The sequence below is a fragment of the Pezoporus wallicus genome, unplaced genomic scaffold (assembly GCF_028554395.1).
Source record: "Pezoporus wallicus isolate ANWC-B61680 ecotype Strahan unplaced genomic scaffold, APGP_CSIRO_Pwel_v1 contig_16, whole genome shotgun sequence".
Classification (NCBI taxonomy): Eukaryota; Metazoa; Chordata; class Aves; order Psittaciformes; family Psittacidae; genus Pezoporus; species Pezoporus wallicus.
This window is the reverse complement of record NW_026641478.1, coordinates 2,118,248-2,133,324: the sequence shown is the minus strand read 5'-3', so window position 1 is coordinate 2,133,324 and position 15,077 is coordinate 2,118,248. Positions and strand designations below refer to the sequence as shown.

The window sequence follows — 15,077 nt, the reverse complement described above, 5'->3', positions numbered from 1 at the left end:
TGTCTTAGATATGTGCCAAATTCTGAACACGGATTACTTGAAGCGGCTCACTTTAGCAATTCAAGGGAACTTCTCCCATTCAGAGTAATAGGTATCAAGCTAATTCACTCAACATTGGAGAGAAACAGAATACTTAGCATTTTATCCCATCCTAAAATTGTTTCCTCAAAATAAAAGAAATTATTCTTTATGAATCTCTGTTCCCTAACCACAGAACATAACACAATTCAACTTGTTTGTTTACATAAAATATAATCTCTTTTTAAAGCCAAATGAATTATTGGTTATTTGACGCTTTCCACCACACAAAACATTATAAATTGATCAAAGAATAAAACCTTTTATAACTGCAGAATCATGCATGTTTAACCCATTATGGAAGTTTTGCCTTTTTTGTTGTCAGTGACAAGGAATACCCTTCTCAAGTTTCCTTGCTGGACTGTAAAGAATTACTTGCAGGTTTATAAAGTCAATGACTTTGACAGATATCAGATGTTGCTACTTCAATGCCACATTTAGGGGCTTGAAAGAAATAAAAATATTCAGAACAACTATTTTACTTATTGAGATAAAGATGCACACATTTTTAGTACAGCAGAACTAAAACTGTCATCACTTAAATACAATAGTGCGTGCCAAGATTTTTGGTACATTAAGTGCTGCAATGTTGAGCCTGTGCCATTACCTCTCTTGTGCTCCTACAGTACTGTGAATTAATACTAGACACAGAATTATTATATACGATGTCACATAATTCAGTGCTTTTGTCTTACTAATATTTTTCCTTTATTTTTCAAATTTCCATTTACTCTATGACCTTATATTCTTGCTAAAAATGCTAAACTCTTGTGAATTATTCCCTATAGCACATGGAATAAATATAAAGGCTCTAGATGATCATGTCAACATTAAAATAGGACAAATATGTTGCTTTGGCATAGTAAAGTCAAATCCAGGCCACAAAAGTTTGGATTATGTACAGACAACTCCCCTCTTCACCATTCCTTAGATGCTAGGATTTACACATACTCTACAATATGAAAATAAAAACAATAAAACAAAACAAAACACAACCTTGCAAATATATTTACTTAAACTGAGGAATAAAAAAAAAAAAAGGCAAAAATAATGAAATTAATAAGAGCAGAAATTAGAACTATTTCTTTCATTCAGATATTGCAGATTTACTGAATTGGAACACAATCCTTCACAACCAACATCTACAACTCAAGTACCTTTAACTCTAGTCTAGATTAAGGTAATATTAAATTAATTTTTTTCTACTTTGACCTAAGTTAACTACTGTTTGAGTGCTTTCCTACATTTCTCAGCTGTAACAGCATCTGTCATTCTTGGCTTGGATGCAAGCTCTTGTATGAATGCGAGCAATCTTTTTTTGCTTCTTTAGAAATGCAGGGTATGTTTAACAACTGTACTACGGATCTATAGGAATCTAAAGCATGTGTTTAAAGTAATTCAGTGCATGTCTCAGATCATGATCAAATACAGCAAGCAATATGACTGATAAAATAAACAGCACACTGCAGTATTTGGTACTCTTACTAAGACAGAAGGACCAAAACTTTGCAAGAGGAAAGTAAGTAAAATACACAGTAAGAGAATTATAACTTCCAAATTCATATATTTTTATGGATTTTATAAAAAGTCTATTGCTATTGTAAACATTTTTGTCAGACTTCATAATTTAAGTTACAACAACAAAAGTAACCATACTTAGTTCTCTGGTACTATTCTCCTGTTTCCACAGCTCTAATAGCATGGACAGGTTCCATTCTGCATTTCTCACAGCTTCTAATTAGTTTATGCAGCTTAAAAAAATAATAAAAAAAAAAAAAAATAGAGGTTGGGCCTGGCAAAAAGAATGTCAAAAGCAAAACAGATCTAAAAAATCCCCCAAACACAGACCATTTGACATTGGAATTGACACAAGAAGATAGAAGAAACCTTTCTGAAGTACTATTTAAAAAGTTTCCTTCACTTTCTGTGATTTAAAAACCATGCTGCCATCTTTTGCCACTAAATTTCAATAGTGAAATTGTATGCGTGGTGTTTGGGTTGTATTGAAATTAGCTTTTCCTCAAGGCCTTCTCAAACTATTATTACTTCTATAAGTATTAGTTCTCAAAGTATTATCATTATTAGCATGCAATAACGATGAAATTTCTGAAACCGTAATATGAAAACAAAGGACAAAAATAACAAAAGGAAGAGGTCTTGATTTTTGTAAAGATCTAGAAACCCATTTCTATGCAATCAGTGTTGAATGGCAAAACTATTCTTCTTCCATTTGGCACAATCACATTTCCATTCTCTTTAAATTAGGTTTTCTCCTATTTTAGGTGATTTTCCTTCATTATATTCCCTCCACAGATACATAAGCTTAACTTTTACTTTGAAAAATATACAATGGTTCTAATTTTCAAACAAATTTTTTTTAGCATTTCAGAAGATTGTTTTTAAATGGTTTTAGAATTAATGTGGGAGTAACAGAAAATGACTTCTTCTAGCCACGTTTAAAGATTATTGAACTGGTATGAAATGTGCACACATTCAAGATCAATGCAATCTTTTTCAGTGATCATACATTTACATGTAATATTTAGATATATATTTATCCGACTGTCAAACGAATGTACTAGCACACCAGTAAATGTGTTTGTAGTATGAATCATACGTTACAATTTATACTGCTGGCATCTTGGCATCAATTTGAATATAAAAAGATTTATTTGTAGGGTGGTAAGTAGAGTAGGAAGTCCAAGACAAGTACAAAAACTGCTGAAACTGCAAACATTAAGGAAAAATAATAAGCACTAATATAAGAAATAATTTAGGAATCTAAGAAGTGATGCCTAAACATGTCTATTCATTTCACTGACTAGCTATAATAAATATGAAAAATATTAAAGTGTAGGCAAGTGAAAGGTAAAAGGTACGCATATTGCTTGAACTGTAACATCATTTAAATTACTCTCTTCCTAGACCTCAGAGCATACTGAAAAGGCATTTTTACCGATCAAACATTTTCTATTTAATAGGACACAGGATAGTCCATAAAACAAGTAAATAACAAAACAAATGTGATTAAAACCCACACATTTCTAAAAGTAATATTAGTCAACATTTTCCATAACCATTAAATCTGGCAGCTGCTAAACAGAAGGTACAGAAGAATTAAAATTTATGCAATTACAAAAATTACAGAGAAACTGGTGTATTTTGTATTATGATTTTTCAAAGCTAATACAGAAAAGAAAATGCCCTGACAGGTTTGTGTGAATTGTTAAATGATAAAAGCAATTACAATTACAGTATTTGTACTCTTCACAAATGTTATTCTCCCCTACCCCACTTTAGTAATGCAAGTTCACATTGATAAGTATCATATACCAAAGCTAAAATTATAACTTCTGAAACCTAGTTCATTTCTTTCTTTAGGCATTTCAATTTTTATATGCTATTGACACATAGTCAAATAGCTGAAGATTTGGGGTAAAATATAGATTAAAAATATGCCTCAGGAATTGTTGCTTAGGCAATCATATCACATCTCAGTCTAGGGAAGGCTGTGGAAAAGAAAGATAGGATAGGAAAATAGAAATAAAACATCTTCACAGCCAATCTAGTCTTATCACACCAGTAAGGTTGGTTTGTATTTCGCATCAATTGAATTTTTCTAAATCCAATTCTAAAATTCTTCAAAAGCTTCCTCTATTAAACTGCTGTAGGGCTTAAGTTTGTCAATGGCTTGACATTCATGTGACTATCTTGTACTATACCATTATCCTACCACCTACAGCTTCTATCTTAAAGAATCCATTGTTTACTTAGATGATACAGTTCACTACTGCATCAGCTATGTACATTTAAGACCACTAAAGTGCAGAGAGAGTGGAGACAAGCTTTTTTTCAGTGGTGCCTAGTGATGGAACCAGAAGCAAAAGGCAGAAACTGAAAAAAGGAGGTTCCATTCGAACATCAGGTAATACTTTTTTTTTACTGTGAGGGAAACAGAGTACTGGAACAGGTTACCCAGAGAGGTTGCTGAGTCTTCATTCTCTCAGATATTCAAAAGCCATGTAGACATGATCTTGTACAACCTAGGCTCTAGGTGGCCCTGCCTGAGTGGAGTGGTTGGACAAGAGTTCCCTTTCAAACTGAACCATTCTGTGATTTTATTTTTTTAAACTAGGTTTACAAAGGCTTAGGCATCTACCTGTAAGTTGTGTCCCCAGTATGATTGGTAGAAACCTAGTCACTGCAGTCAAAGGTTATAAAGAGAACCCTTTGACGTACTGAGGCAGCAACCTTGATTTAGTCAGCTGAACAGCTCTCCAAACCCCACTGATTCCGCTTAATAAGTTTTCACTTACTATAATGATATCTTGGATGTCTGCAACTCTGTAGTACCCATGCTAAGTACACTTACTGAGCTGTGGCTCATGTTGAGTACTTGGGAGCAAAAAGATTCCACATCTTCCAGGGTGATGTGACTCTCTCATAGACTGGAGAGCATGATTATTATTGCTACACAAAACCAAATAAAAATTTATATATAAACAGGAGTTAAGAATAGGGCTAGAAAACTTAAAACGGTGTCTGTTTTCATCAGACACTCAGAAGACAGGACAGGACAGGATCTAGATTCATTACATGGTATCAGGATAAATAAACAGCTAACATGATCCAGCTATGCAAAAGACAGTTCCAGGAATCACTAAGGCACATCTAGTGGAAACGATGGTGTCATACAAGATAGAGCGGGAAATTATGTGAAACACTATTCAGAATTCCAGTTATTCCAGTTGAAGGAAGGTCAAGATTGAAAGAAATGGTACTCAGATGTTCAAGAGAACAAGGAATCTATCCCAGGAGAAGTCAAATAAGCTACAATCTAGGAAAATTAAGTCTAAGATTTTAAGAGGGCAAACCAACAGATGTTTAAGTATTAATGGTAGCATCAGAACTCCTTGTTATAAACCAGAAGAAAATAATCTCAGAAATTAAAACTCCATCTGAACATGACAACTAGAATAGAATCACAGAATGGTTAGGGTTGGAAAGGACCTTAAGAACATCTAGTTCCAGCCCCTTGCCATGAGCAGGGACACCTCACACTAGAACAGGTTGCTCAAAGCCCCATCCAACCTGGCCTTGGACACTGACAGGGATGGAGTATTCACAAATTCCTTAAGCAACCTGTTCCAATGCCTCACCACCCTCACAGTAACGAACTTCTTCCTTACACCTAATCTGATTCTCCCCTGTTTAAGTTTTAACCCATTACCCCTTGTCACTACAGCCCCAGATGAAGAGTCCCTTTCTGGCATCCTTGTAGGTCCCCTTCAGACACCAAAAAGTGGCTCTGAGGTCTCAACGCAGCCTTCTCTTCTCCAGGCTGAACAGCCCCAATATTCTTAGCCTGTCTCATTCACGAGGTGCTCCAGCCCCCTTATAATCCTGGAATAGCTTCCACTAGGAACACTAGAGATCAGAGGTTAATATATGAAAAGATGGTTATATGCAATGACAAAAGAATCAATGATCCAAAAGGCTCATTCTCAAAATAATGTTTATAAACTTTATAGGTAACTACTTTCCTGACAATATCCACGTTTGCAGGTTTATTTGCTAGTTTGTTGGTTTTTTTTTAATAATGGGAAAAGAAATGCAAAAGGACAATTAACATAGCTTTAAAAAGTCTAGAAGTTGTATTTTAATTGCTTTTTTTTTTTTTAAGGATCTGTATGACCAGCATTCACAAAACCAATCACCCAAATTAGTTTATTTTTCCTCTTTTGTGGCATTTTGCTTAACTCGTGCATTATATATATTAATACACTTATCGCCAATAATTCTGGGCAAAAAACTTCTAGGTAACATCAAAACTTGTTTAAATAATTAGGGAGATTTAGAGGGAAAGGACCAAGGTCTTGAACTTCCTGAGCAAGTGCTCAAAGCTTGTTACAAAAGACGCAAGTTTAGCCATTGCCTCCTCTTCTAACAGTGTACTGGAGTGAACTCAGTGCTTTTGAATGAGTTGGCCATGATCTAATAAAAACAGGCCCTTCAGGGACTTGAACAGGGTTCAAGTACCTCCCTACCCATATCAAAATAAACACTTAATTTTCCAAACCAGGAGACTTCCGAGCATGCATAGGAACCTCTACCTAGATGTGCTCCAATTTGGAATGCAGACTGATTTTAAGTGCCTCTGAGGTTAGGTGGTGCTTGAAAACAGGAGGTATTGGTAAGACTTCAGTGGAAACTAGTCAAGGAAAATCTGCCCCCAGAGATCACTATGACAACCAGCTGGAAAGCCATTAGTATGCGCAAGGCCTGTACTTATCAAACATATCAAACCAATACATTGTGGTGGATTGACCCTGGCTGGATGCCAGGTGCCTACCAAAGCCACTCTATCACTCCCCTCCTCAGCTGGACAGGGGAGAGAAAATACAATGAAAGGCTCATGGGTTGAGATAAAGACAAGGAGAGGTCATTTGCCAATTACTGTCATGGGCAAAACAGAGGAAAATGAATTTAGTTCATTACCAATCATATCAGAGTAGGACAATGAGAAAATAAAAATTAAATCATAAAGCACCTTCCCCCCATCTCTCCCTTCTTCCCAGGCTTACTTCACTCCCAAAGAACTCAACAAGAAGCATAAAAGCTCTAAATTCCATGAAATTGTAATGAAGCTATGCTGAACTCATTGAACTCGGAAAAGACAGGCGGGACTCACCTCACCTTGCTTCAAGTGCTTACAATGAGGGTATTTACATCTGAACCCATCATGTAAACTCCCTTTATAAGTCAGTGCAAAGGAACAAATGCTTCATGGACACGATTACATCCTGGCATAGGCATTTAAAGTTAGACAAGACTGATACCAGCCACAGTAAAGCTGTGCTGAAGTCCATGTAGCATGTACTTTCTTTTCTCAGAAACTAATGTTTGAACCCTTTTGCCTATCATCAATCTTCTGCAAGTTTCACAACAACTTAGACATAATGGAAGGAGAAAAATGTACGTATATTTGTCTGACAAAATAACTAAGACTCTCTATCCCCTAAACTAACTTCTCCCTCTCCTTTTTATGATTTCTCCGTGATGAATATATTTAAGACCAATTGGAGGGGTAGAGGAAGGGTTTTTAAATCGGTTTCCTTTATATGTTATACCACACAACTAAGAGAAAAAGGATCCCAGGATGTCTTTAAATGAAAGGCGTAGTAATCAAGTTTTAAATGTTTTCCACATCTTCTGAGTCTAATAAAAAGCTAAAGAAATTTTTAAGGGTGGTAATTTCAGTAAGAGCTTGCTGATAATATGGTGTTTCATTGTGGACAACAGATGGTTAAAGCTGCGACAGAAAATAATCACAGTTACCCCTAACATGCATATTAAATTGACGTGACAAATGCTGCCAATTAGAAAATATTTAGGGTGATATTTAAATACAGGCTGCAGAAATGTGAGTGTGTCTAAGCATAGATATCAGTATGTGAGCAAAGCATCTAAGATCCTAGATACCAGGAAGCTAGGACAAGGAAGTTAAAATATGAGATATTTTTAAGTAACGGATAAATGAAAATTGTCTCACCAATGGAACACTGGTGATTGTTAGTTGGTCTTTTTTTTTTTGTTTGTCCATTTGTTGGTTTTGTTTTGATTTGGTTTTAAATCTAAGTATGCCTGGTCTACCTCTCCATTTTTCTCCCACTCTACCCTCGTTACTTGAAAGTCCCTTTTAAGCATATTACTTAAATTCTTTTCTAATATTTGAACTGTCAAGGTAACTTATTAGGAAACAGATTTTGAAAGTTGTAAAACTGAGAACTGTAAAATAGCATGAAAATTTGTAAAATTCAGTCAATACATCTGAAGAAAGCCATCACTTGCCCGGCTAACGTGTTCCATTTATAACACTTTGCTTGTAACCCGTAAGGCTTTTTCACAGAAGTATTCTCCATATTTTACAGAATGGTTAAACCAAAACATGCTAAAGATGAAAAAAACAAAATAGAAGTAAGACCTCTGTAAATGCTTTTAGGCTTATCACAAAAGACACTTCTGCATTATGAAAGGTCTACTCACAATCATCATGTTAGTAAAATATTACTTGGAAGCAGTTTCTAAAACTGGATGTAACATTCACTTACATGTATCTGCCAAGTTTTTAGATGTTTTAGAAGCTAAACTAAAACATGTTGAAAATGACTCTTTGTGGTACCAGAATATGTACCGTAGGAAATAAGAACTCATTTACAAGTGGGAGAACTACACTTCATCTGTGGGAATTCACTAGACTTCCCTTCCAGTAAACATTATATTTTAAAATAATCGTGGAAAATATGTTTCTTTTAACTGAGGTTTATGAAAAGATTTAGAGAGCTGGCATAACAAAAGAGACTTACAAAGATAAATGTAAAAACTATCTTTAAAAATAATTCTCAAATAATTCTGCCAAAAGATATCAGTTTAGCAATAGAAAGATTGCGATTATTTTTGCTTATTCTAATGGTCAAACTAAAACTGTTTCATACAGTTGTTCTGTAAAAACAGATAACCATCGGAGACAAAGGACAAAAGGAAGATTTGATTATTTTACTAAAACAGACCCCTGGCACACAAATAAATTACCATAACGTGGCTCTTTTCTAACTTGTAGCATGTCAACTACTTTCTGCTCGTCCGCACACTTCAATAATGCATTACTTAAATTTTTTTTTCTTTCTTTGAAAAGAGGCATTCATCTGGAACCAAGAAAATAAACTGACATGTACCCCATATATCTATGTGTATAGAATACTTTGAAAAAAGACCAGAACTTTGACATAACACAGAAATTAGACCCAGATTTCACAATTTGTGACTGGGAACAGAGTCATAAGGGACAAATCTAAAACTAAAAAGCTCAGCCTCACTCTCTTCTAAAACAAAGTCTGAAATGAACATGGAACAGACAAAAAATATTTCCTCACATGGTTTTACATCTAAAAAATCTTAGAATTAAGGTATCAGTTGAGGCCTCATTCCACCTATTTCTGGCCATTACACAGGAGCGTGGGATTTACATCAGTCACAGTCACATTGTGTTTATCCTCTACTCTTTAGAGAAACAGTTTGTATTGAGTACACTTAGAGATTCAAGAGTCAGTTAACTGCCTGAAGTGAGAAGCATAGGAAGACAAGTGAAGGACTAGGGTTTCTAATTAATCTACTTAAGAGTACCATTTTTGTGTAAAATGGTACTCTAAGTATCATTAAAAAAAACCTAAAACTTTATCTTCTTCCTGTGGAGTTTTGATTAGGACAAATCCTTCCCCCTTCAACAACCCACAATGACTTCTAGGGACCCCAGCAATGTATCCAAGGTATATATAGGAAGAGGTAACTTTTTGAAGTATCTTGATACTTAAGACCTACATATTTTTGGAAAGGGAAAGGTTAAGATCTCAGAGCAATCAGGGTAAACATTAATCAAAATTTCAGAAGGGATGAATCAGTGCACTGCTATATCTGTTTGCCCATGGCAACGAACACTTTCCATGAAACAATTAGAATATCCACAAAAACAATTCCAGATGACAAGTTTCACACCAAAGCTTAAACTAGATTATATACATAGACACGCGGTAGTATTTATGTTAAAATATCAGCCAAGAGTTGCAGCATTTTGACAATATATCCAGTATTTGAATTTTAGAAGAGATATACAAGTAGGCTTGTAAGTGCAAGTGCATACATTTACATTTTATGTGCTTGTTATAAAATCTAACATTTTATGAAAAGATTAAATGACAGACAGGTATAAGCATTTTACATAATGCCCAAGCTTCATCTCAAAGGAACTTAAATTATATTTTAAGTAAGCTTATTTCTACAACTACACTGGTACTTGATGAAAAAAGTTCACTTTCCTTTAAGAAAAAGTTTCTGATGTTATGCTGTCTATATGCATATTTATGCTGCAGATAAGAAGCTGGCATAAGCTGTTGCACTTGGAACCTGTGGCAAATGGGGTACCTGTCAGAGGCACACATACACACAACCCCTATCCTTTCTACGCTGCATGAGAGGAGTTTGCATGGTGATCTGTGCAACATCATCTTCAGTAGTCCACATTAGTTTCAAGTACAAACCCCTGCTATTAAACAGGGTTTACAAGAAAGGGTTGGGCATTATATGCTCCTATGAGCAACATCTTCATGAATTCTACCTAACGGTAAAAACTACAGAAGCTCTTTATTACTTGTAGCAAAGCCCCCTGATTTACTCTTTTATATGCACCATTCCATTCCATTTCTGTTGGGTTTCTTCACTTCCCAGGTTCTGTCCTTACTGCCTCTCACCACGGTCCTCGTAACACACAATTACAAAACCTCTCGCTAATCATCACTAGCTACCATCTACAACAGTCCAGCACATCTACTCCTCTGAGGGGAGCACTACAAGGTGCTCTCAGAGGCCTATCAAGAGGAAATGTTTCTGTCTCACTTCAGTCTTGCTAAAGTTCTGTTTGTAAGTAACCTTTTAAAAATTTGTTTAAATATAAAACCAGTTCACACCTGTATACTCATTGACATCTTAAGTAACTCAAAGTAGTACCACCCTTTTTGGTGTCCCCACGATTCAAACGCCATGTCACATCTAAGTGCCACCATGGTTATATGATGTTTGGTAAAACTGCTGCTAACCTGTCACATTACCAGCCTATAGCTATCCAGGATCAAGGTATTCCTTGGCAAGCTCTTGAACTCTGGTTAACTATACGTTGAACATTAATTGCACATTCATTTTGCAGGTTTCACAGAATAGCCTTACAGAGTTACCCAGAGGGCCATATCATAGACACAATTATGCCTTTAGATTGTTAAGCTAGAAACACAAAGAGCGGTAAAAATTATCTAAATAGCTTTGCACTAAGTAAACTAAAGAACATGGCCTTTCCACTATCCAATATGTGATGCAATACTTCAGGGCTGAAGGCATGTAGTTTCAAAAAAAATTTACTGGTCTTCCTGAATGTAAATAACTCTGAGCCAACCTTGACAAAGTCTGGGATAAATTCTTGAGGAAATCCTATCTAGAAAAAAGACCATACAAAAGGGAAGCCAGCTCTCCAACCATGGTCTTCCCACTCTCTCCTCATCCAGAAACTAGTCACCAGACAAGCCAATCTCATGAAGAGAAAAAGCAGCAAACAAGCTGCCATGGACTCACATGGTTGTTCCATCAGTTCTGAATGGTGATTTCCTCAGCTGGGAGCACTACATGTATGTACCATATGTCTTCTTTTGGGAAGTCCTCAATATGATTAATTAGTCACATTCAATGCTGGATGGACTACTGCCCAAGGCAAAGAGCTCCCTGTGGCTTACAGCCTGAAAGTACCTTGGGCTCACCAATATACACTGTTTTGGTAGCATGTTCATGAGCAGAGTATGAAGGTTCTTTGTTTACGCATATTCCTTCATTTATTCATTTACAAATGGACTAGCTACCCTCAATTCCAGAACAATATGCTAACATTTTCCTTATTCATGAAAATTGCTTACATGACATAGGTATCACCACCATGCAAGTGAGGACCAAGCTGACAGCAGTAGAGTTAGGCTTCCAGTTACAATTAACATTTTCTCAGCACTTCGAATATGGTTCTGCAAAAGACAAGCTCTGGCCAAAACTCAGCCCAAAGTTCACTCTCATAAATGTTAGTCTTGCTTACTAACATTTCAGAGTTTCCTGTAAGTTTACTATGAGGTCCATAAGATTACAGAGCTGTAACTTCCTTCTCAAGCCGCAGAAACACCTATTTGGACAGACTGTTCTTCAACAGTTCATTATCCAGGTACAAGTACAGAATCGCATGCTTTTTCCAGAGGGTATGAGAATGGAACCACAGACTCTGCATGTAATTCTAGAAGACAATTACTATTAAAAGAAAACTTTTACGGTTTGATTAGCCTGAAATACAATATTACATATTTAGCCATCCTTAGAGTATCAAAATTTTTCTACAGCCATACAGAGAGTATGTTGAAGAATTTAACTTTTAAATACGCACTATAATTCACAATTTTGTTAGACATGCAACTAACAATCACTGCATGTATTTATGGTCGTGTGGCTATTTGTGACTTGTATTTCTTCTGTATTCTAAAATCCATGTACTTGGAGTTTCCTATAAACAGGCTCTTTTCTGATATGCCATTGAAGTGTTAATGTTTTGGGCTACCAAATGCTGCTAGGGGCTCCATACAGAAATTGAATCCTTCAAGCTAAAATGGCTAGACACAATCCAGAAGAAATATTATTTGCACAGACAACCTAATATATATATATAAATTTTAACAAGAACCCCAAAACGTTAACTTTATCTTCAGATAAGTTCTTTCATTTATATCTTGTCATTACCTCCAGCCTACACTTTTCAAAGGGACACAAAGCAAACATACAGGTTGAGATGTCTCTATTTCATAGCTTCTGTTCTGTTCTATATAGAACAGCTGTACATAGACTAGTCATAGTGTATCGGATGCAAGGCCTATGTAGCCTGATAATCCTGTCTCCAATTATAGCCAAAAGTGTGTGTTTTGAGAGGAACCAGAAAAACTGCTGCACAGATCGTATTTCTGCCTAATCCTCTGCCACTAGCATTCAACGATTTCTATCTCAAGAATTTCCTGAATTGGATGTGGTTTCTACTTGTTCAATAATTCTCAAATTAATCTCTGAGCTTTTTCAGTCTCCTTTTGAACCCATGTAAACTTAGCGTCTGAAACATCATTTGGTGATGAGTTCCTCTATTTGCTCATCCTGTCAGTGCTCATCTTTAATGAGAAGCTGGGTGCAGTGAATCACAAAAATTTGTACACACGAGGGATACTAACAAACATCACAAAATCATGGACTGCAGTGGAAGTTTCAACCCTGTAATTCAAGAAATATATGAAGTCTAAGCAGCAGCACCCTTATAACTCTTCTCAATTTTGTTCTCAAAGATCACTGATATATTTTCAACCTTTCCAGGCTGACAAAAATACTAAGGACTTAAAAGAATTCATAGTTTCTTAGGTAATCAGTGTAATAGCCATCACAGAATTTTAACATTTTGCCTTTACTGGCCTTCATGTTTTAAGATTAAGGCATTTTGGCTAGTAGGAAATAACCAGGTAAAATGAGAATGTCAAGGCTTAAGGAAAATCTTTATGATATCAGGATATGTTCATATTACAACCTTCCCAAAGCATCCTTCAGAGGCTAATAATATTTTGTGAGAATTATTTCTTAGGAGCTGGGGCAAGAGGAACTAAAATAAAAACATTTCTAAAGCTGTAAATATAATTATTGAACATTCCTTGCACAGTAAGAGAACAAACTTCAAAGCCTGCGTTCCAGATGTAATGAAGCTCAGAAAGGTCAGCCATCAGACTAACTTATCATTCCTATGAGTCTTGACATTGATAATTCTACAACATCAAGACAGTTACTGTTATGAGGTAACTGGTTACAGGGCTTAAAGCATTCACTCTGGAGAAACACTATCTTAGCTATGAATATAAAATTTTGAGATCCCTATTAGGCATCTAACAACCAAAGACAGTAAGGCATGTCCTAGCAAGTGTGCAGTCTTCCTAACATTACTATTAATTTATTTGGTCAAATCAGTTAATTAGGTTTTCTCCTTCTGTTTATTAAAATGCAATTTAACCATCTATTAAGATGTAAACTCCAAATACATATATCTTTAGAAGAAAAGGGAAAAAGAGTAGAAGCCTCCCTAGTTATTTCAGCAGAAATATCAGGTGCACAGAATTGTTTTTGTTACGGATTTCAGGGCTGCTTCTATAGCTTGGAAGCAAATTAGACCCAGTCTCCTGGAAAATAGACTTTTTCTCTGCTTCTCCACCATACTGTCACTCCTGGTCTTTTACACTGCTGCCTTTGCACTGCTGAAAGACATCCTCTTGGAAGTTCAGAATTAATTTCCATCACATTCACAGCATTTCAGTGGGTTCTAATATAAGGTTACAGCAGCTTTGGCAAAGAAATATTTTGGACAGAAGTTTTCAGCATGGATTTTTTTTTAATTCATTATTTAAATCCTACTTTTATACAAATACTTTTAGGAGATAATAGACATTTGTTTAAGTATTAGCAATTAGTCCAACACAAAAATACACTGACTTAATCATTTTAAGATTGGAATCCTGTCATTGCAACATCTGGATAAAAACACGTTAATAGAGGTGGCAATAATTAATGTTTCCATTAACAACAAACGTATAATGTAATAAATGCTAATCTAATAATCGGATTCCTGCATACTCAGCAGAGATTCTAATTGCAAAGTAGAGCAGTTATTTACTCAGTAAATTTCTCCAATTATCTTCTTATCTAAGATCTTCCTCTGGCTTGCCTGCAATTAATAAGAAGATATAGGGATCTTAATTTCATCCAATTTAAACACCCATTTTATGAGCAGGATTGATCACTTCTCTAGATCACCTACAAAGTTTAAGACAAATGACTAAAATCAGATAGAGTTAATCTCAATTCCAAAAAAATTCTAGAAAGCATCACAATTGCAAAGAACAAAACAGGGGAAAAAAAAATCAGAATATAAAGATTAATGAAGAGATTAACAGGAATCTCCAAAATGTATACATGGCTTGCAGCTGACAGGAAAGCATTAAGTAGGTAAACACAAATATACAGGGAACTTTTTGCATACATTTTTTAAATCTATGAAGCATAGACAATCACTATCAAGAAATGGCAATTACTTTTATTCTATTTTGCTTTTTATTTGAGAAAGGCATTTCTGAATACAAATACTAAAACTACTGCTAAAGGTATTTTTATCTTTAGCAGACGATTTGTTACACATCCAACAATTTTAAAAAGCTGAGCTACCTACATCATTTCAGAAAGGTTTAAATAACAATACAAAATCCTTTGAAATCTTTATGAAACCAACCTCAGGCTCTAAACTACTTTTTGTAGCACTCTTTCTGACTTCACTCAGCCCAAATAAAAAAATA

General features: G+C 35.3%; 1 protein-coding gene across 7 annotated transcripts in view; it reads right to left on the bottom strand.

Annotated features, from left to right (window-relative positions):
• The window catches only part of PIBF1 (progesterone immunomodulatory binding factor 1), a 126,003-nt gene that overhangs the window by 65,439 nt on the left and 45,487 nt on the right, over window positions 1-15,077 (bottom strand). The gene's annotated exons all lie outside the window — the stretch shown is intronic.